Source organism: Haliaeetus albicilla, chromosome 1, assembly GCF_947461875.1.
Source record: "Haliaeetus albicilla chromosome 1, bHalAlb1.1, whole genome shotgun sequence".
In the NCBI taxonomy this organism is placed as follows: Eukaryota; Metazoa; Chordata; class Aves; order Accipitriformes; family Accipitridae; genus Haliaeetus; species Haliaeetus albicilla.
In genome coordinates this window covers 35256478-35279460 of record NC_091483.1, presented here as the reverse complement: position 1 = coordinate 35279460, position 22983 = coordinate 35256478, and the positions used below count along the sequence as shown (strand labels likewise).

The window sequence follows — 22983 nt, the reverse complement described above, 5'->3', positions numbered from 1 at the left end:
CCCATTTAGGGGGAAAAAAAACCCCAAACCCAAAACACCCCTCACAGAGGATAATCCAGTTTTCACCATTACCACCATATACTTTAGACACAATGTGGATACAGAAAAGAAAAAAAAAAAAAAAGAGGGGAGGGGAGAAAAAAAGAGGGGAGGGGAGAAAAAAAAGAGGGGAGGGGAGAAAAAAAAGAGGGGAGGGGAGAAAAAAAAGAGGGGAGGGGAGAAAAAAAAGAGGGGAGGGGAGAAAAAAAAGAGGGGAGGGGAGAAAAAAAAGAGGGGAGGGGAGAAAAAAAAGAGGGGAGGGGAGAAAAAAAAGAGGGGAGGGGAGAAAAAAAAGAGGGGAGGGGAGAAAAAAAAGAGGGGAGGGGAGAAAAAAAAGAGGGGAGGGGAGAAAAAAAAGAGGGGAGGGGAGAAAAAAAAGAGGGGAGGGGAGAAAAAAAAGAGGGGAGGGGAGAAAAAAAAGAGGGGAGGGGAGAAAAAAAAGAGGGGAGGGGAGAAAAAAAAGAGGGGAGGGGAGAAAAAAAAGAGGGGAGGGGAGAAAAAAAAGAGGGGAGGGGAGAAAAAAAAGAGGGGAGGGGAGAAAAAAAAGAGGGGAGGGGAGAAAAAAAAGAGGGGAGGGGAGAAAAAAAAGAGGGGAGGGGAGAAAAAAAAGAGGGGAGGGGAGAAAAAAAAGAGGGGAGGGGAGAAAAAAAGAGGGGAGGGGAGAAAAAAAGAGGGGAGGGGAGAAAAAAAGAGGGGAGGGGAGAAAAAAAGAGGGGAGGGGAGAAAAAAAGAGGGGAGGGGAGAAAAAAAGAGGGGAGGGGAGAAAAAAAAGAGGGGAGGGGAGAAAAAAAAGAGGGGAGGGGAGAAAAAAAAGAGGGGAGGGGAGAAAAAAAAGAGGGGAGGGGAGAAAAAAAAGAGGGGAGGGGAGAAAAAAAAGAGGGGAGGGGAGAAAAAAAAGAGGGGAGGGGAGAAAAAAAAGAGGGGAGGGGAGAAAAAAAAGAGGGGAGGGGAGAAAAAAAAGAGGGGAGGGGAGAAAAAAAAGAGGGGAGGGGAGAAAAAAAAGAGGGGAGGGGAGAAAAAAAAGAGGGGAGGGGAGAAAAAAAAGAGGGGAGGGGAGAAAAAAAGAGGGGAGGGGAGAAAAAAAGAGGGGAGGGGAGAAAAAAAGAGGGGAGGGGAGAAAAAAAGAGGGGAGGGGAGAAAAAAAGAGGGGAGGGGAGAAAAAAAGAGGGGAGGGGAGAAAAAAAAGAGGGGAGGGGAGAAAAAAAAGAGGGGAGGGGAGAAAAAAAAGAGGGGAGGGGAGAAAAAAAAGAGGGGAGGGGAGAAAAAAAAGAGGGGAGGGGAGAAAAAAAAGAGGGGAGGGGAGAAAAAAAAGAGGGGAGGGGAGAAAAAAAAGAGGGGAGGGGAGAAAAAAAAGAGGGGAGGGGAGAAAAAAAAGAGGGGAGGGGAGAAAAAAAAGAGGGGAGGGGAGAAAAAAAAGAGGGGAGGGGAGAAAAAAAAGAGGGGAGGGGAGAAAAAAAGAGGGGAGGGGAGAAAAAAAGAGGGGAGGGGAGAAAAAAAGAGGGGAGGGGAGAAAAAAAGAGGGGAGGGGAGAAAAAAAGAGGGGAGGGGAGAAAAAAAAGAGGGGAGGGGAGAAAAAAAAGAGGGGAGGGGAGAAAAAAAAGAGGGGAGGGGAGAAAAAAAAGAGGGGAGGGGAGAAAAAAAAGAGGGGAGGGGAGAAAAAAAAGAGGGGAGGGGAGAAAAAAAAGAGGGGAGGGGAGAAAAAAAAGAGGGGAGGGGAGAAAAAAAAGAGGGGAGGGGAGAAAAAAAAGAGGGGAGGGGAGAAAAAAAAGAGGGGAGGGGAGAAAAAAAAGAGGGGAGGGGAGAAAAAAAGAGGGGAGGGGAGAAAAAAAAGAGGGGAGGGGAGAAAAAAAAGAGGGGAGGGGAGAAAAAAAAGAGGGGAGGGGAGAAAAAAAAGAGGGGAGGGGAGAAAAAAAAGAGGGGAGGGGAGAAAAAAAAGAGGGGAGGGGAGAAAAAAAAGAGGGGAGGGGAGAAAAAAAAGAGGGGAGGGGAGAAAAAAAAGAGGGGAGGGGAGAAAAAAAAGAGGGGAGGGGAGAAAAAAAAGAGGGGAGGGGAGAAAAAAAAGAGGGGAGGGGAGAAAAAAAGAGGGGAGGGGAGAAAAAAAGAGGGGAGGGGAGAAAAAAAGAGGGGAGGGGAGAAAAAAAGAGGGGAGGGGAGAAAAAAAAGAGGGGAGGGGAGAAAAAAAAAGAGGATATAAATGAAGTTGTGTTTCTTCCATGGGCTTTGGCAACACATTTTTCATCATTTTAATTGAATTCACTTATTTTTCAAAGCACATATCATCCATCAATCACCATGGCTCAATAAATAGATTAAAATAGCTGTTAGCAGAAATCAATTGAAAACATTTGTCTTGATCGAGATGGATAACAGAAAAAGGCATCTGGTTGTTCCATCAGCTTCACAACTGCCGTCCTCACACCAATATCTCACCGGTACTATCCTGACCTTTGCAATTATTTATACTTTACAATGTAGATTGTAAGTTTTTTTGCCTTTTCCTTCTCCCTTTGACCTTCCATGTTTGTTAAAGCAGAGCCAGAGAGGAAAAAATGAATTACAGCATTAGGTCTTAATTCTTAGATTAGTTTCAGATCAGGTGGACACTTTATACACAGCCCAGCAGAAGTAAGGCAACACAAACAATGTGAAAACCCTAATCCAACTTCACTCCTTCGGGTATTATAAACCCTTCCAATCACCATTTTTTCTAAAAGGTTTACTCTAGAAATTATGATATAAAAACAGCACAGGCCAGAAACATAGGTCTGTACTGCATGACCTAACACTATTACAATATTGGTGTGTGAGATCTCTTTGAATGGGCAGTTTATTATCACTCCCTCTTCTCTCTGAAAATGAAAACATGATAGAAGCATCATGCTTCACCACTAATGAGATGAGGTCCTGAATCCTTGTTACAGCTACAAGGAGGAATAAAACCACTGTTGTACAGACGGAAAATGCAACTATAAACTCTTGCACGGCATTAGAGTTTCGCATTGATCAACAGAAAACACCTAGGCAGAGGGAGAGGCCACTGGCAGCTTCTGAAGTCTTTTTCAGTTCACCTAGAAGTAGTATGGCAGCATATAAAACAACACACTCATTTTTAGGCATTTTTCTTCTTATCATCGTATGAGATGTGTTAATGCTAATCAGAAAACCAATCACACACCCCAGGTAGGAGGAGGAAATCAGACTGAAATAAAAATCTCCGAATACTACTAAGTGTGCCTTAATATTTCTGAGTTATAAGAAATCGTATACCTCAACCTGGCAAACTGTCCTATACTGGCAGGCTGGCCCTACGCACAACCTCCTGACAGAGTGTATCTGCCTGCACCTACAGATTTGTCCACATGGAGTAACTCAAAATCATGCCGAGTTACTCCCAACGACCTCGGGTGACAGAACACGTTCACATGACCTTGCTAATAGTTCCTCTTTGCCTCAAAGATCAGAGAGAGCAACACAGCAATCCCTTTATCAGGGCACACTGCCTTCTCCAGTTACCAGGGCGCTGAAGTTGCTGAGACTTTCCTTTGCCATCCTAAGAAAATACCAGGATAGCCTCCAGTGATTTGGTGAGTGACTCAATGAGTGTCCTGAAGAAAAAAAATAATCCACGTTACCAGCCTGTTAAAACGAAGCCCGAACCCAAGCTGACAACCCACACACAGGGTCACACAGCTAACAGATGCAAGTAGAAATACCTGGCGCTATATAAAGCGTCACACTTATGAGGAAAAAGCCTTCTTTGAAACAAAAGCGCACATCCCACGCTCTCACCTTGGCACTCGCCCGCTGCCCAGCTCGCAGCCCTGCGCGAAGCCTGGGTCCTCTCCCAGAAGTTTGCAGCCAACGCTGCCCAGCTCGCCCTACAAACCAGCAGCGGAAAAGCCGAGCCGAAAAGATAAAGGGGATTAGGCAGGCATTACTTCTAGTGACCTATATACTCCCCCCTCAGCCCTGCGGCAGCCCCGAGGCAGACAGCAGCTGCTCGGCTGCGGAGGACACCGGCCCGCCGCCCCGCACTGCACCGCCGACGAGACACCTCCTCAACTCGGCGTCCCGGCTGCCGCCCAACCCTGGGCGGGAACGACTGAGCCCGTCACAGAGGCCCCGCCGCCAGATCTGAGGCCCGTCCCCAACCTCCGCCACCCCCTCACGGCTCCCGCCCCGAGGCAGGGGGGGTGGCCCAGCCCCTACCTGGCGCGGGCGGTGGCGGAAACTTCCCCCGGGGAGGGGCGAGGCGGGCTCCGCTCCCTCTCTACCGAAGCGACCGGCTCTGGGAGGGAAGGAAGGGAGAGAGGCTGCCTCCCAGGTAAATCGCCGTCAGCGACGGGGCAGCCGGGACCGGCGCTAATCCCTCAGGAGGGAGGGATCCCCCTCAAGCCCGCCCTCACCGAGCGCCCCGGAGGCTCCATCCCCTCAGGGCGGGCATCTTCCCCCCACCCTCCTCCTCCCTCTCCCTCAAGCCGGCGGCCCCAACTCGGTACCAGCCGCCGAGTTTGTGTAAGCTAGGGGCCGGGCTGCTGAGTCAGAGAGGCAGGGAGGAGCCGCGACCTGGCGGGGTGAGGCCCGGCCCGGGCCGCGCTCGCCCTCTCCGCCCGCCCAGGCGAGAGCGGCCGCGGAAAAGGAGGGAGTCGGTCGGTGCCGCCTTTTGAGGTGATACTTGTGGGTAGGTGAGGAGGTGTCGGCCCGGAAAGAAACACGCTCCTGGAGAGAGAGAGGGAAAAAAAACCCACAAACCAAAGAACCAAAAATCAGTGTTTAAACAAAAAAAAAACCCGTGTGGTAGATGGGCCCTGTATTTTACGGCCGATGCCATAGGAGGAAGGTGGCCCCAGTTATGCGAGTCACTAGGTGGCACTGTTATACACACACCCCTTTTTAATTTTTAATTGTCATTATTACTATTTTTTTTTCTTTAGATGATACCGCGGCGTATGAGTGTTGTTCTCTCTCAGCAGAAAATGCCGGTGCTCCCTAGGGAGTGTTTCTCTGCAAGCTGGAGCATTTCGAGTCCTCTTCCCTCGGTGAGCTGCACGCTGGCCTTTGGGGCCCATTTGCTTTGTTGAAAGGGTACAGGTGGGGGGAATCGCCTGCCTGCCATTTGCCTGGACCCTCCTGGAGGGTTACGCACATAGCCCCCGTGAATAACTAAGCAAGCTTCCTGCCGTCGATTTATGCCATGGAAAACCTGCAAAACAGAAGTACCATTTTAAATCTAGCCCGTATTACTTACAAATTAGAATTAATGGTACAAGCTATATAGTTCTTATTTTTAAATACCTCACTATAACTGTGATAGACTGCTGTGACTAGTTAAGCATGGTTCGCTATGCTATTGTGTGGTGGGTTTTTTTGTTTTTGTTTTTGTTTTTTTTTTAAATGGCTTCAGATAAATTAATTAGACTGCCAGGGTACTGATTGTGATTTTGCTAATGACTCAAAATAGGAAGAGATGCTGGCCTATTAGGGTAACAGCTCATTTAAATAAATGTATAATATAATTTACCAAGTCTAACGGTATTCTCGATGAGGTCAGGAAGTGTTCTCTCCAAATGCTCTATGTAACTAAAGAATAGTTTACTAAGACTACTAACTAACTAGATCCACACAAACTAACTCACACCTAGGTATGCCAGAGTTAAGATTTCCCAACCCAGGACAAAACCAGCATCCAAAAATCCAGTCAGAAAGAAAACTGATCTAACCTGAGTCAAGTTCCTCCACTTAGAAAGACTAGAAGAATCATTGGTTCTTGTAAAATACCTTGACACATGTTGAACCTAAATCTAAGCTTTAAGGAGCAGGGGAACTGCCATTTCCAGAGACTATAATTCCTGCCTCTTATGCTGTTATTTATTGTTTTCAGAACTGCAAGATGAAATATTAGTTCGACATAATTCTTTATTGCAAATGGTACGGTAGAAGTGCTCAGCAGAGCTACTAATGTCATCCCCCTCATAATCTGAATCCAGAATCTGTTACCTCGATGTCTGGATGTGCAGGTCTCTTGTTGGAGATGTGAGTTCCTCCATTAGATCCGGTATTTCTTGCCGTTCGTTCAGGAAGCAGCTTCCGTGTGCTGCTGTAGAGCCTGGGTACACGGGTGGGTGGCATTCAGTGGCTGCCTAGGATGGCAGAGCAGAAGCCAGCTTGGGAATTTAGTAAAATTGTCTAGAGGACTTTAGCAGAAACTGAGAGGATACTTCTGTTTAAATTGTTTGGTCTCAGAAGCATGGGAACTGTCAGCCAGCACACAGATGAAAGATGCCCTTTGTGTGAAACATCTCATCATAAGCAGATCATTAAGGAGTGAGCCTCTGAAACAGTGCCTGTTATGGATGCTGATATAATCTATTTCACTTCTTTCTATTGCTGCTCTAAGCATTTTAAAAACACTCCATAACTATTTTTCCTGTGATAATTAGGGTGAATCCAAGATAGCTGTCCCTTTACATCCCTATCTCTTAATCATTAGATAAGCTGTTCTATCACACGGAGTTAGAAGAGATGGAAGTGTAAAGATGACTTATCACAAGCTCCCACTAATCCTCCTACTGGCCATCTTTGTTCTGAAGGCATTCTTAGCTACTAAGAAATAATTCACCCAGGTATAAGAGGCATAATGCTTGAACCCAAACACAATTGGCTGACAGGATAGTTGCAAGTAGTAAAGGTAACACAAGATTTAACAAACAGCATTTGCCAGTCTTGAATGTTGTGTCATCAGTACAATTGTGCAGGGCCTCTAGTGAAGTTTAAGCAATACTTACAACTAAGTTTGTATTTATAGTAGTTAGAAAATGTAACAACATGTATGCTCATACTTTTGGTCACCAGCTTTGCTCCATGGAAAGCTCTGGCTTTCTAAAGAAATCCAGAAAGTTTCTGCTTTCTGTGACCCAGGGGCATGCCTGCAGCATCAGGAAAAAAAAATAATATCTCTACAGATACCCTAAAACCTTCACACTAAGAAAGAAAAGCACTGTACTTTAAAGGCTTATGCAAAACCATTGTTTACGTCTACCTAAATCATATTTCATCTGAACAGTGTAAACCACACTTACTCCTTAATGTTCAAAGATGTCCCTAAGCTTTTTTGAGATATGGTTTTGCAGATACTTTGTTTCAACGCACAGTTTACAATGTAGTACCATTCTAAAATCATTAGTATGTGAAAGATAAATGTTGTATTTACATGGATAGAATCCAGGCACTTGGCTGGACTGGTAACTAATAAAAATATTTATACAGATTGGAAATTAGTATGTTACCTTTAAGTGCTTAAGCAATACAATGAATACAAGAAACCTCAGATTGCTAAGAAAAAGAGATAATGAATTCTGAAATGTCTGTACTTTGATGAACAGAAACAACTTAAAATATTTTGTAATCTATCTTAACTGGTGTTTGTTGATTTACCAGTTTCAAGACAACTCTTTAAACAAAAGGAAGTTTGTTATGGAAGTTATATAACAGGATTTAGTTAAAAAGACTCACCTTTGACCATTATAATTTAGTGATTTATGAGAGAAACCAAAATAAGTTCACTGGCCCTTTAACAAAATTATTTTTCCTCTTTAAAACCAGATTTGGCTATCTATGATACATTGTAAGGGCCTGACACTAATTTTGAGAATAAGTTAATTCACTCTGCTCCAAAAGTCAGTCCACTCACAGTCTGTAATTTCTCATATGCTGTAAATTAGCACAGGTCAGCACTGCTATCAAAAGAAGTAATCTTGCCTTCCTCCACCCATTCTGTCCCCACTTACACTTCCATCTTCCCTGATGTAGTCAAAGAAAATCTATGCAGCTGTTTAATAAATGAGATCAGTTCCCTGACCCAGATTAAAATTACACACACACCCCTTTTTTTTTTTGCAGTTAACTTTAACATGGATCAGTTCTTTGATCTGCTTCACCTGCCACCACATAAATCCTTACCCTGGCACAAGAGAGGGAGCAGCATGAGGGCAGGGACAAACTGGGGCACCATAAATTAGCATAAAGAATATGTGAAGCTGAAAGCATGATTCCAAAAATGTCTTTTAACAGATAGGCATCTAGAAACAATTGTGCTCTATCCTATTGTTCCTGAGGTTTTTTTCCTTGACAGTCTGTGTCTAAAGCACATGCTATAATATATCCTCTGCATTATCTGAGAACTTGCCTTTGTCCTCTTCAGATACTCTCTTTTTCTCTTTATGCTTTGAAAACATAGAGCCTGTACTTGTGCTGTAAATCCTTCAAGCTGTGTACTTGGGGATGAGAGGGGCAGCTGACAAAAAAAAAAAAAAAAAAGCCTCCCTTCTCACAGAAACAAGACAAAACCTCCTTCCTTCTCTGTAGGCTGCTACTGTTGCTGGATAGTTGCAGGATAGAAAATTTTTCATTCTCTCATAGATTTCTTCTGGATTTGCTGAACCATCCCTGCCAGCAAAGATTTATGTCTGGACCCTAGCAAATCACTTACCTTAAGAATACAGCTGAAGGATATTTAACAAAAATATATCCCTAGAGGATGAGTAGCAGTAGACTCTTTAAAGGCTCATCATCCTCCTTTTCTAATTAAGAGTTATACTCCAAGGTCCAGTGGGATCTTTGGCCAAGAACTACATAACACATTTCTTAATGAAAATTAGGTTATCAACATTATTCTGCTTTTCTGGTTATACAGACTGTGATTATAGTGAACGTGGTGTTTAAGCAAACAGAGCCAAAGCTACTCTTCCATAACCTATAACCTACACACATGTCACATGATAGTCAACAGTGGAAGAACAACCACATTTTCTATCCCTACTCCCTCAATAGTCACCTCTGACAATCTGGATTTAATAATTTAATTATCTCAGGTTTTTAAAAAAAACCAGAATGTTGTTAGTTCATTAGTAGGGAAAATTTTAGTAGACCACAATCCACTACTGAACACTGGCTCAGATACAAGGCCTCCTCCCAGCTAATTACAATGCAATCTATGTAAATTCTTTAGAGAAGCACTTGCTTATTAATAGCTATACAGTATTCTTCCTATTTTCATAACACGTCCCTCAATTTTCATCAAAGCCCTCCCAAAGTCACACTTCTGTCTGCTTTCATAAAACTTTCCACTTTGTCCTCCTGATAGGCCATGTTTTTGGTAGACTCTAATCACTGAGCTACTGACAATGGGAAATAGGTTACCTGCGATATGGGAAAATCCTGCAGTTTGTGTTGCATGAAGCCTATCTTCCAGATGTGAAATCAGAAATACTGGAATTTTTAATTTTTTTTTTTCCCTGAACTAACATGAATTTGCACCTGCTGGAAATTGCTACTGAAGGGGGAGGAAAGAAAATGTCATACTGTATGAGCCCACTGGTCTCTGGATAGTACTACTGTCCAGCTGCATGCCTGGGAAGATGCAGAGACAAAACAGGCGATGAAAGATCATGTAAGTCTGCACGCCTCTCTTACACCACTTAAAATACAATGAAATACCATTAAGTAGCATTCTTGTGAGAGTATATGAATACTGATTTCCTCTATGAATGGACCAGTACTAGACAGGAGATGAACCATTCAGCTGCTAGGCAAAAAATCTATAGTGAATCAGAGAGTAATTCTTAGTAGTGTTTTGTTCCTCTGCATGGGCTTTTTTGTTCCTTGCTTAGGTCTGGAATAAAGTGATTCTTCACCATTGTCAGATACTTTGTGAAGTCAGTAGGTGTTACTTTCTACAGAGAAAATAAGAGAGAGAAATAAGACTTGCAAAGGAGGAGAGCTTCACTCTGCATTTCTTGCACACAATGTACAGAAAGATTTTTTTTTTCCCAGAAACTCAGTAGTTTTTAATGGTTTACATTGCAGCTTTACTTCCCTTCAGAGTTTATGGCTGTTAAGAGTCATAAGTATAACGTAGTTAATTGAGAGAAATCTTTACTTAATTTTTTGAAAAATTGTTTTTCATTTTTTGCCAATGATGACTTTACTCATGCCAAATAAATACACGGTGCAAGAGAAAAGCTGGGCACCTATCTTTGTGTGAGATTAATTACTTGAAATGCTCAGAGTGGGCAGCTGGAGAAAGACTCTCAGGAAGAGACTGAGAACAGTCAAGACAAAACCTCCGGTATGACAGACGCAAGGCCCCATATTTTAAGGTCCCTCCTTGTTCTGCAAGGTATTCAATAGGAAGTTTTACTGAAATCCTCAGCAATTTGCTGAATTGGAGGTCAATGGCCATTTGGAGATTTGGGGTCAAATAACAGCATTAGTAGGTGTCTAAAATTCTTTGAAATAAAATCCTGTTGGGATTTTTTCAAAAGCATCTGGCAGATGAGAAGTGCTCATAACCCTTTGCATTTAAAAATCATTGGATAAAATGCACAGACAGTATAAGGATCAAATACCAGGCTCCAAGTCTTTTTGAGTTCTTAGGTGCTAGCTGGTACAATCATGCTCCTCTTGCTTGCTCTTCCCAGGCTTGTGCTCTTTGCAGCATAGTACCCCAGCTTCAAAAGACTCCCCAGTTTCCCACTTGGTGTAAATTGATGGGTAAGAAACATGCTAGGAAGGAAAGATGAATTTGCATTTCTTTGGCCGAGTTAAAACTAATCCATGCTCTTTTATTTTGTAGGCAAATGATCTATTAATGAACTATTTCTAGGGCCAACAGCAGCTCCTCAACAGATGTGTTTTGAAGACAGCTCCCTCCAGTTCTAAGAGTAGTTTCTAGATACTGGGTGCTAACTATAAAAATCTTCATTTGTAGCCCTAATTCATACACCGAATCTCTAGAGAGGACAGGATTACAGTTACACTCTTCTGTATTGCATAGCCCTTTAGCTAGCTCTGAGCAGCTCCCTGCTCAGTGGAGACTTCTTGGATGGCCTTTGTAAGGGGCTTAGTTCTCCCCATGCACTTCATGAAGGACCTGTAATGCAGGTATGAATTTCATTCTAACATCTGAAAGTTAGGCAGTGCCACCACTGTTGAAGCCTGGCCATTAACTGTCTTGCTCAAGGCGAAACAGAGAACCAGAAAGAAATTGTTAGAATTATGATTCAAAGGAATTTGTCTTTCAGCTGCCTTTTTAGGGTATTTCTGTTGAGTTGTTTTGCTATTGCTATTTTTCCTTACATTTCTCTCCCCATAATGAGATTCTGTAGTGTTTTACTTGCATTAAGGGAAACTTGCATATGGTTGCCATCTACCTATACAAAGGAAAAGAAAACAATGTGTACTTAGTATCCTAAATAGATTGGATTATATAATGAAATGTTACTAATTTTGAACTTGGACTGTTACAGTTCAAGAAATATTGCCTAACTGTGCAGCATGTGTTATACACACTTGTCTCTGAGAATTCAGTTATAGTTTGCACACCCAAGAACTTGTATATTTACAGAATAAAAGCTGCCAGATACTAGTGTCTTGAGATTCTTTATTGTAAGAAGTTATTTGTTCAAGTTCAAGCTTGACACCCTTTTTAAAAAAAATATCATTTTCAGGGAATCTGTCCTTTAACATGTAGTCACTGGAAACTGCAATCCTGATGGAATTCAGTGTTTTTCATTTCTTGGCCCTGGCAGCTGTGCATTAGTAAAATAAATAAATTAAATAAACAGCAACATCTGTTCCAGTCACTAGAGGCTTATTGCTGGAGTTATCTGCATTGGATGGGAGGAGAAGCTCTGTAGAGGAGCTCAGCTTTCCATAGCAGAGATTAGTGGAATCACTAGGAATAAATATGTAGAATTGTGTGACCTGTGGGAAATATCTCACCTGCCAAATGATGACACTAACTAGTATTAAAGTCTGAAGTCCTCTAGTATCTATTCTGTATTATGCATATGAGTAGGAATCCCACTATATTCAAAAAGCTAATATGGTATCAGTCTATATCTTATTAAAAAGAAAATCTGTGGTGTAGTTGAGAACCTAAGCCTGTAGGTTTTTTCTTTTAGTTCATTATTCTTGGCTCCAGAGTATACATACTCTATAGATGTATATGAATAGTATAAATGTGTGTATATATATATTTATGAATATACACATAGTTCTTTGCGTGCATGTGTATGTGAGTGGGACTGGATAACACTGGATAAAGATGCAAAATAAATTCTTAATCAACCAGGCACATGTAACTTGCCAATTCCATGAAAATTATCTGGGAATGTAGTATACAGCTCTAGGAAAGAAGTGGCAGAATGAACCAGAATGTTTCACTTCCTTTATTGGAATCCAGAAACTCAAATGGAAGTTGCTTATTGGGGTTGCAACCATAGCCAGAAATACATGCTAATAAATAGATATTAAAATTGGAAGGAAAACAAAATTGAAGTTTATAGACTTCTGAAGATGATTGTGCTGCTAAAGTGCTATAGTTGTATAGCGCATGGTTGTTTCAACTGGCAAAATCAGATTTCTGTAAAACCATTTCTGTACTGAGTCCTAAGCACTTAAGAAAAGAATTTATGGTAGTTAATCTGTTCCTAGCCGGAGCCCGAAACTCAAAATTGAGCTGCTTTTGACAGAAATTGCTCTCTTCTGGGAAGGTAACTAGTTGCCCACCTTCTTCTGGTTCTTGTGCAGACACCTCTTTGGGTCTAATCCTAGCAATCAGAGACTCACAGAAACACAGAATCATTTGGGTTGGAAGAGGTTTCTGGAGGCCACCTAGGCCAAGCCCCTGCTCAGAGCAGGACCAAATAAATCAGCTTGCTCAGGGCTTTTTCCAGGACAGTTTCAAATGTTTCCAAGGATGGAGATTCCACAATCTGTTTGGGCCCTCATGTCAATACCCCCAGTATTTGACTGCTTTCATGGTAACAAAGTTGTTCCTGATACCTAGTGGGAATTTTCTGTGTTCTAACTTGCACCCATTGCCTCTTGCCCTATCATTCTGCTCCTTCAATAAAAGACAAGGACACGCTGCTGACTCACTTTCAGCTTGTTGTCCAACTGGATCTCCAGGTCTTTTTATGCAGAGCTGCTTTCTACCTAGCTGGCTTCTACCCTGTCCTGTTGTGTGAAGTTATTCTAACCCTGGCACAGGACTTTGCATTTGCCCTTGTTAAACTTTATGAGGTTCCCATCAGCCCATTTATCTAGGATGCAGAGGTCCTGCTGAGTAGCAGCCCTGCCCTCCAGTGTAACAGCTGTGCCCTCCAGTCTGGTATCACTCACAGACTTGCTGTGTGTGCAGTCCATCCCATTATCCAGGTCTTTATTAAAGGTGTTAAACAGTATTGACCCTAGTATCCATCCCTGCCTGAAGGCGCTGCTAGTAAGTGACAGCTAGTTGGATTTTGTACCACTGATCCTAGATAGCTTCCTGGACCAGCAATACAGCCAGTTGCAATGCCTGGCTTCATAGGAAAGGCAGCTGTCAGGGCCTTTCAATGCTTAATTTTAGTAAGTAGAGTCTGTGGCATCATTACTCTCATAACATAAGCACTAGAGGGCTGTCAATGAAGTGATCTGGTTGCAGGTTTAAAGCAGCGAGTAAGCAGGAGGTAGTGGTAGTGTGAGGGGCAGTAACTGAAGCCTAGGAAGAGGTGCAGAATGCCTTGCTAGATCACTGATCATTGCAACACAGTGGTGGTAAGGCAACAGTTAAAATGGGTTCAAAGGGGAGTAAATAAAATGGAGGACAAGTCCCCTTGATTGTAATTGATATTAAAAAAAGTACTCCTGGCACTTTCTTTGGCTCAGAAAGTTTCTGAACTGCTTATTGCTGGGGAGAGAGGTTAGTTAAGCTATTTTCATCCTCTTCCTGTAAGTATGTACTATTAGCTGTTGCAGAAGATGGAATATCAAGCTGGACAGACCCATCTGTGTGAGCTATTATAGAGTACTTGACTTCCATCTCTTTTCACATTAAAAAACATGAAAGTATTAACAGGCTAAGTGGTAGTGAGGTAGAAGTTGAAGGAAAGAAGATGTTGACTTTGTTTTGATATCCAGGAGGAAGCTGAGAAGGTTGGAGGTTCCCACTTTCTTTTTCATCCTTTAGAAACAATTTATTGCAAGCAGCAGGTGCGGAAGAGAAAGGAGCAGAATATGGACTATTTAGAGTAATTGTTACAGCTCTGGGAAGAATTCTATTTACCAGTTCTCTACTTTAAGCACTGAATGTCAGCCAAGTAAGTCAGATGGATATGTGTGGGTAAAAGGGATATGTGGTAATTTGAAGGAACATGAGTATGCCAGCAAAGGCGTCTTCAACTTTGTGTGAGGGTGCTTTTCAGTTTTCAAATTATCTCAGTCTGATAGGTAATTTTCAGGCTTGCTGCAGTGAAAATTGTTCACACGAAAGTATAGTGCAGCCTATATTTGATTACTAATTGGTTGGCATTTATCTCTCTAGTTTTGTCAATTTTGTATTACTTCTAGTCTGCAAAGAACATCAGTAATATGTGGACATCACAGATACAGAAATCAGGAATCTCAGCATGAAGATATTTATTGTGTAATAATTAAATTTGATAATTGCAGCTATTTGAAGTAAAACTATAAATGGTTCATATAAAATAATTCTGTTTTTAAAGATAGTGAGCTATAGAATTTAGTAGCACTGGGAACTAAATTCTTTAAAAGTTGCTGTGGCTAATGCTTTTTTCATACTAATTTCATGCTTAAAACCAGCATTAATGGAGTTAATCCTGACTTTCATTTACATAAATGCAAAGAAAGCTCAGCCTCAGTGATTTTTTACATACTGTTTCAAGTGTGCTTGAAACTGCTAAACCCACTTAATTCCACATAAAAATAAAGCTTAATGCAAAGATCTAATTGTTCTTATTTCACACATAAACCTCTATGGCAAACAACAGAACAATGATATACTGTTCTTTGACATTTTAGATTTGCAATACTCATTCAACATTCAGAGGCTTTTTGAGCTGTATTTTTATCAATGAAAAGTCTGTGAAACCACTTAACTAAAAATTAGCTTCTATTAATGTAATCCTGTCCACTAGCTTCCATAGATGATGGAAGTATTAACTGCCTGTATCAAAGGGAAGAAGAAGCGTTTGATTTTTAAGACACAAATCAAGTCCTTCATTTCTTTCTCTTTGATCAGCTTTGCCTATATGGGCACATAATCTGACCCCCTTTGCCATCTAATTTTCAACCTCTTTCCTCTCCCTCCCCGTAGTATTGAGCTTTCATCAAGGCCAGATTTCTTTTTTTTTTTTTTTCCAGGGACTAGTCATGCCTCATTCATTTTTCTCCCTAGTGTTTAGAAACCCCCTTGCAATGTTAAACCATTAGGAAATACCCACTTCTTGGAACATCAAACACATCCTTTTGGGGGTTTTTTTGTTGTTTTTTTTTTTTTGTTACTAGGCTGCCGCTCTATGGCCGTATGCATAAACTACAGTTTTAGTTCCACTGAAGTAAACTGTATTGGAGGAGTTTCTGGGAATGTGTGATAGAACATCTGGGCTTCAGGTTCTACAGCAAGAGTATGATTACCTTAAAGAGGACAAAGGAAAAGACTACCATTTCATCTGTAGGCAGCTACCAGGCTGATATCTTAAATACATTACAGACTATTTTTTTGATAATTGATACTGTGCATACTGTATTACCCTAACATGTAATTTACCACTATGCTGCTTGCCCTGGCTGTCTAAAATAATGCTATTTTGAATTGGATTTTCAAATAAGAGAATACTCCGTCTTTTATGCCAGAAAGCAAACGGATATGCTTTCAAAATACCCTGGCTAGGAAATCAAGTAGATGCTTAGACTGATACATGCCTGGTGTCCTTCATAAGTATGAAGTTTTGCTGCTTTTGAATTTGTGCAATAACTAAGTCATGGAAGTGAATCAAAGTGTGTTTTAAATGTAGTGGCTTATATGTAGCCATACAAAGTGGTTTACAAATGGGTTAAAGGGGCATCTAAACTTTTACTAAGAATTTTTTCACTTATGCAAGGTTAGAATATGCTGCCTAATAAGTTATTATATAAGTCACTATTTTCACATCTGCTTCTGAAAATGGAGAGGATTGAAATTTAGCAGATCTGCCTTCTAGAGTACCATGAGCAAGCTGTAGATTTGTCTGCCTGTAAGCACTTCTGCTCGAATTCTACAGTGTCAAGACCTTTCAGAGCCAAAACTCATGTTGAAGAGGGTGGGAATGGCACTGTATATATGTATAGTATTATTCCTCATCCTTGGGCAATTTTGCATGTTTCCATTCAGAAAGTGGAATAAGAGCAAGCTCAAGATGCATTCTTGCCTTCATTTTTAGCACACCCAAGCTAAGAGGAAAACTCCAAGGTTGATGGAGACCTAATTTCTCGTAGATGTTAACTTCTCAAGAACACAGTCCCTGGTTGATGTCCTGTCAGTGACCATCAGTTACTACATAAAATATTGTAAGGGCTTCAAAATTATACTATTTTCTGCATAAACAATACCTGCCATTTGAAAGCAATCTGAAACATTAAAGTCCAAAGCAGAGGAAATTCTTTAATCCAGGTGAATAAAAGAGGTCTTATTAGCCAGAGAAGCCCAGTAGCTTGAAAACAAGCTCAAAATTTTTAATATTTGTTTTGAATATTCTCCTGTACGCACTTCTGGGTTTTCTGGAGGGCAGAGGAGAAAGAGGATTGTTAAAAATTAAACGGCTTGCTCTTACTAAAAAAAAATCCATTGTACAGTCATCCTTGATTTAAACTAAAACAGGTGCTGACCTTTGGCCATGTTAGTAACATTGTTCCAGAGAATCTCTACAGCATTTTAATATTTTGTGTTAATGTAGATTAATATTATAACAAGGGACAAAACTCCTTAGAATGCTATTTTCAGGATGTTCAGCTGTAAGGCACCGTTGGTTTTGAAACAGAACCTGTTGTTAAAAGTGCTAATTAGTTCTGCCAGGAAGGTAACAGTGCCTATGCCCTAATAAACCAAACTGTAATATATATTAGGAGGCTCTGAATGCCGCAGTTACATTGCCCCATTTAGGAACATTACAAGCAAAATTTACTATGAACAGGAGATTGAGAAAGAAGGAGAGATCATAAAACAATATAAAGCACGAGCTCAGAAAGAAATGGGATGAGAAACAGCTTGGATATGGGAACTAAACTAGAATAAAAAAAGATTAAAAATTACCTCTTTTTCTAAAGTATTTCTGCAGCAGTCACTGCAAGCAGAAGCAACATAAGAGGTGTGGCTTAAAACCATATGCTGAAGTTGCAAGTGACAATATTGAAATATAATGAAACTATTTTTAAGGAGCAGGGATGCTGACCAAATAGCTAGAGGTTGGAATGCAGAAGAAAGTGAGGCTGCCTGAAGCATGATGCAAAATCCTCCTCTGTAGCTTATTTGTTGTAGCAGAAGCACCAAGGTCCCTAGAGTACCGATCGGTGCCGAGTACCAACCTAGTAAGTGCTGCAGTGCAGCAGTCTTTGACACCTAACGCATGCAGCTGAAACACTCAAGTCTAACAGCAAGGCTAAAGAGCGAGATTTAGAGCAGCAGACAGTGAGAAAACATCAACAAATTTTCTGTTTGGTGGCACTGTGTCAGGTATATGCACAAGCAAACTGTATGTAGAGGCGTACAGCGAGCAAAAGCTAGGTTAGCTGTAGTTTATACGAAGTAATTTAACTGTTGATTTAAGATGGTGAATTGAACTGCAAACCAAACCAGTAACAGCCAACACAGTTTTTGAGCTGCTGTAATAAACTGAATTATTTCCTTCACATGGAGATACTAAAAATGTCCATCTTGTACAAAATGTTGTATTTTTTCCCCAAAAAACTTCTGCATAACTTAGTTGCCATTTATCACTATTTTTCTCCTGCATTCTTCCTAAATGGTTGAAAATGCCAGTGCACCATATTCCAGATACAGCTGCAACAGAGCTGCAACAGGGCTGTATATAAGATTATTTATGCTGCTGAATTCCAAATATGATCCATGGCTATTCTCAAAATGCCACTGTTTCTTTGTTTTTACAATGGCATCATGTAACAGGCCTGTATTTAGTTGCACACTTTTCACCTGTCTGGTCTGGGTCTGCTTCTGAGACAGTAGGTGTCCAAAACTGATAGTTTTTTTAAAACAAAATAATATGCCCTCGATGTTTTAGAAATGTGAAAATGTCTTAATACTACCGAGTGATCCTAATCCCGAGAAAGGGACCTTTTCCTCCCTATGCATCTAAGTTATCCACAAGGGGAAAAGGCCTATGAAACCGAATCAACCTTAGTGTCAAGACATGGAAATATAAATAACTGCTTTTACCTTATCTTCTTTTCCTCTTGTTGTTTACTAGAAATTAGTCAAACAGATTCTGTGTGTTTATTTTATCATAGTGCCCAGGTGATTCAGTTATAGCCAGAATCCTGCTGTGCCAAAACAGAAAGTGCCTAGAGGACCCAAATGTAGTTTTCCCAGTTTTCCTGTCCCTTGCCACTAAAGACCTTGAACTAGCAAGGTTAGAGGCCTAGAGAGGCAGAGTTAATTACCTGCTTCTGCCATCCCTGGTGAAATGCCATTTCACTTTTCTGTATTTCAGTTTCTACACGCATTGTATTTCCTTCCTCTTGGTTTTTTGGTTTTTTTTTTGGTGTCATTGCTTTGTTTTGTATTGGTTTTTTTCCATATTCGTTTTGACAATAAGCTCTTCAGTGTAGGAACAGTGCATTTAAAGGGCCCACTCTGAGTTGGAAGCTCTTTGTGTTGGTATAATCACGCTAATAAATTCTTTAGTCCAGGTACTCTAGCTCACTTTATCACTTTATTTCACTAAACGTAGTTTCTCACAGCACTTCTTCCTCACTAATATTCTGTTTTAGCAGGGATGAGCAGATTAGAAGGAACAGGACACCTGCTACCACCCTTGCAAAACAGTGGAGGTCACGGTCAGATCCAATTAAGAACAATAACTTAAGAGATACAGAAGTTAGTATCCCCTTCAGCTACCCAATACTCTGCCCTCTCTCACCTCAGATCAAGTTTTGCATTGAAATAATCTCCTGTCTTGATTTTGCTGCTTCGTTTAATTATCTGTACTGTTTGCACTATTTCTTTTCCTGTTGTGTCTATTAAGCTACCATTTCTTTTCCTGTTGGCTTGACTGCAAAAGTCTTATCCTGAATATGCATGGAATCTAGTACAACCTCCAGGCAGTGGTGAATCTCCAGTACTGTTATTTATAAAAGATATTTTGTGGACACTAAACACAGTACTAAATGTATTGAAGTGTAAAGAGAAAAATTGCTCAATACAATGCAACGCTTCAGGAGCACATTTTGGTATAGCTCTCAATCACACACACACATGAAGTTATACCGTCTGTCATAAAAGAATTGAATGTGATAAATTCTGTGAGCAGTGTATAAAATCTAAGGCTCAAAAAGCTAGCCACTTCCACAGTACCAGCTCCAGGAAGCTGGCTTGATTTCCCTTCGGTCTGATATTTAACAAATTGCTGCAAAATTATGTGGGTGTTTTTTTTCTTTCTCTTCAAAACACAGCTTTTTGAAACTTCACTCTTTAATATTTTCTGTTCACATCCTAATGAATGAACATTCACATCTCAGAATTTACCACAGCTGGCAGAAAGTGGCAGCGCTATTTGTTAGAAGAGAGGCAAAAGACTGAAATGGCATGGCATTATTACCCCATAAATGTGATCTTATCAAATCAGTCTGCAGGTCTGGAAAATTCATAGTTCTTCCATTGAATCATAGAATCATAGAATCATTTAGGCTGGAAAAGACCTTCAAGATCATCGAGTCTAACCATCAACCATGCCCACTAAACCATGTCCTGAAGTACACCGTCTACTCGCTTTTTGAATACCTCCAGGGATGGTGACTCAACCACTTCCCTGGGCAGCCTATTCCAACGTCTGACAACCCTCTCAGTAAAAAAATTTTTCCTAACATCTAACCTAAATCTCCCTTGCCTCAGCTTGAGGCCATTTCCTCTTGTCCTATCTCCAGCCACCCGACAGAAAAGACCAGCACTCACCTCACTACGAGCCCCCTTCAGGTAGTTGTAGAGAGCGATAAGGTCTCCCCTCAGCCTCCTCTTCTCTAGACTAAACAGCCTCAGCTCCCTCAGCTGCTCCTCATCAGACTTGTGCTCCGGGCCCCTCACCAACTTGGTTGCCCTTCTCTGGACACGCTCCAGCACCTCAATATCTTTCCTGTAGTGAGAGGCCCAAAACTGAACACAGTACTTGAGGTGCGGCCTCACCAGTGCCAAGTACAGGGGAACAATCACCTCCCTGCTCCTGCTGGCCACACTATTTTGATAAAAGCCAGGATGCCGTTGGCCTTCTTGGCCACCTGGGCACACTGCTGGCTCAAATTCAGCCGGCTGTCAACCAGCACCCCCAGGTCTTTCTCTGCCGGACAGCTTTACAGCCACTCTTCCCCAAGCCTGTAGCGCTGCATGGGGTTGCTGTGACCGAAGCGCAGGCCCCGGCACTTGGCCTTGTTGAACTTAATACGATTGGCCTCAGCCCATCGATCCAGCCTGTCCAGATCTCTTTGTAGAGCCTCCCTACCCTCAAGCAGATTGACCCTGCCTCCCAACTTGGTGTTGCCTGCAAACTTGCTGAGGGTGCACTCAATCCCTTCATCCAAATCATCGATAAAGATATTAAACAGAACAGGACCCAACACCAAGCCCTGAGGAACACCACTTGTGACCCACCACCAACTGGATTTCACCCCATTCACCACAACCTTCTGGGCTCATCCATCCAGCCAGTTTTTCACCCAGCGAAGAGTACACTTATCCAAGCCACAAGACGCCATTTTCTCAAGGAGTATGCCATGAGAGACAGTGTCAAGGGCCTTGCTGAAGTCAAGGAAGATAACATCCACAGCCTTTCCCTCATCGACTAGGCGGGTCACCTGGTCATAGAAGGAGATCAGGTTGGTCAAGCAGGACCTGCCTTTCGTAAACCTATGCTGACTGGGCCTGATCCCCTTCTTATCCTGGACTTGCCATGTGAGCACTCTCAAGACAAACCGTTCCATAATCTTCCCCGGTACCGAGGTGAGGCTGACAGGCCTGTAGTTCCCCAGATCCTCCCTCCGACCCTTCTTATAAATGGGAGTCACATTGGCAAGCGTCCAGTCCTCTGGGACCTCCCCTGTTGACCAGGATCGCCGATAGATGATAGAGAGTGGCTTGGCAAGGACCTCTGCCAGTTGCCTAAGTACTCTTGGATGGATCCCATCAGGTTCCATAGATTTGTGAGTGTTCACATGGCATAGTGGGTCACTAACTATTTCCTCCTGGATTAAGGGAGGTATGTTCTGCTCTTCACCCTTACCTTCCAGCTCAAGGGGTGGAGTACCCTGAGGATAACTGGACTCACTATTAAAGACTGAGGCAAAGAAAGCATTAAGTACCTCGGCCTTTTCCTCATCTCTGGTTGCTACGTTCCCTTCTGTATCCATTAAAGGACAGATATTCTCCTTGGGATTCTTTTTACTGTTAACATATTTGTAAAAACATTTTTTGTTGTCCCTTACAATAGTGGCCAGATTTAGTTCTAGCTGAGCTTTTGCCTTTCTAATTTTCTTTCTGTATGATCTAACAAGATCCCTGTACTCCTCCCAAGTTGCCCGCCCTTTCCTCTAGCGATGATAAACTCTCCCCTTTTTTTTGACTCCTAGCAAAAGCTCCCCATTCAGCCAGGCCGGTCGTTTTCCTTGGCGGTTTGACTTGTGGCACATGGGAATAGCCTGGTCCTGAGCCATGAAGATTTCCTTCTAAAAGAATGTCCATCCCTCCTGGACCCCTTTGCCCTTCAGGACCATCTCCCAAGGGACTCTCTCAACCAGTGCCTCAAAGAGGCCAAAGTTTGCCCTCCGGAAGTCCATAGTGGTGGTTTTGCTGACCACCTTCCTTGCCTCACCAAGAATTGAAAATTCTATCATTTCATGGTCGCTAAGCCCAAGACGGCCTCCGACCACCACACCTCCCACCAGTCCTTCCCTGTTCGTAAACAATAGATCTAGCAAGGCTCCTCCCCTGGTTGGCTCACTTACCGGCTGTGTCAGGAAGTTATCTTCCACACACTCCAGGAACCTCCTTGATTGTTTACTCACTGCTGTGTTGTATTTCCAGCAGATGTCTGGAAAGTTAAAGTCCCCCGAGGACTGCTTCAGCACTGTATGTGTGTTGTGGATAATGTAAGGATGTCGTGGTTTAACCCCAGCCAGCAACTAAGCACCACACAGCCGCTCACTCACTCCCCCCCCCATCCAGTGGGATGGGGGAGAAAATCGGGAAAAGAAGTAAAACTCCTGGGTTGAGATAAGAACGGTTTAATAGAACAGAAAAGAAGAAACTAGTAATGATAATGATAACACTAATAAAATGACAACAGTAGTAATAAAAGGATTGAAATGTACAAATGATGCGCAGGGCAATTGCTCACCACCCGCCGACCGACACCCAGCCAGTCCCCGAGCGGTGAATCCCTGCCCCCCAACTTCCCAGTTCCTAAACTAGATGGGATGTCACATGGTATGGAATACACTGTTGGCCAGTTTGGGTCAGGTGCCCTGGCTGGGCATGAGAAGCTGAAAAATCCTTGACTGTAGTCTAAACACTACTGAGCAACAGCTGAAAACATCAGTGTTATCAACATTCTTCACATACTGAACTCAAAACATAGCACTGTACCAGCTACTAGGAAGACAGTTAACTCTATCCCAGCTGAAACCAGGACAGTATCCACCCCTTATTCTATACCATTGAAGTCATGCTCAGTTCCCATACCTTTAGTTACATTCTGATCAATCATCATCACCTTTCCATCCCTTTGAGACATATGAACAATGAGATAGATATATATAGATAGATATATATATATATATATATAAAAGTATACACACACAGAGATATCATTCCTTTAGTTCATGGGTTATGTTCATAAAATG

The 22983-nt window shown here is 42.0% G+C and overlaps 2 protein-coding genes across 4 annotated transcripts in view; one reads left to right on the top strand and one right to left on the bottom strand.

Annotated features, from left to right (window-relative positions):
- Positions 1 to 4828, bottom strand: part of FHIP1A (FHF complex subunit HOOK interacting protein 1A) — a 104318-nt gene extending 99490 nt beyond the window's left edge. The window contains exons 1-2 of one of the 2 annotated variants that reach the window (XM_069785154.1): positions 4249 to 4828; positions 3829 to 3917 (exon numbers count right to left, since the gene is read on the bottom strand). The gene's annotated coding sequence lies outside the window, so the exon portion shown is untranslated. The remainder of the gene's footprint in view (positions 1 to 3828; positions 3918 to 4248) is intronic. The other variant, XM_069785168.1, reaches the window with a different exon arrangement.
- A 126-nt stretch (positions 4829 to 4954) lies between these two features.
- Positions 4955 to 22983, top strand: part of SH3D19 (SH3 domain containing 19) — a 124060-nt gene continuing 106031 nt past the window's right edge. For both annotated transcript variants that reach the window (XM_069785119.1, XM_069785126.1), the window contains exons 1-2: positions 4955 to 5078; positions 9377 to 9487. The gene's annotated coding sequence lies outside the window, so the exon portion shown is untranslated. The remainder of the gene's footprint in view (positions 5079 to 9376; positions 9488 to 22983) is intronic.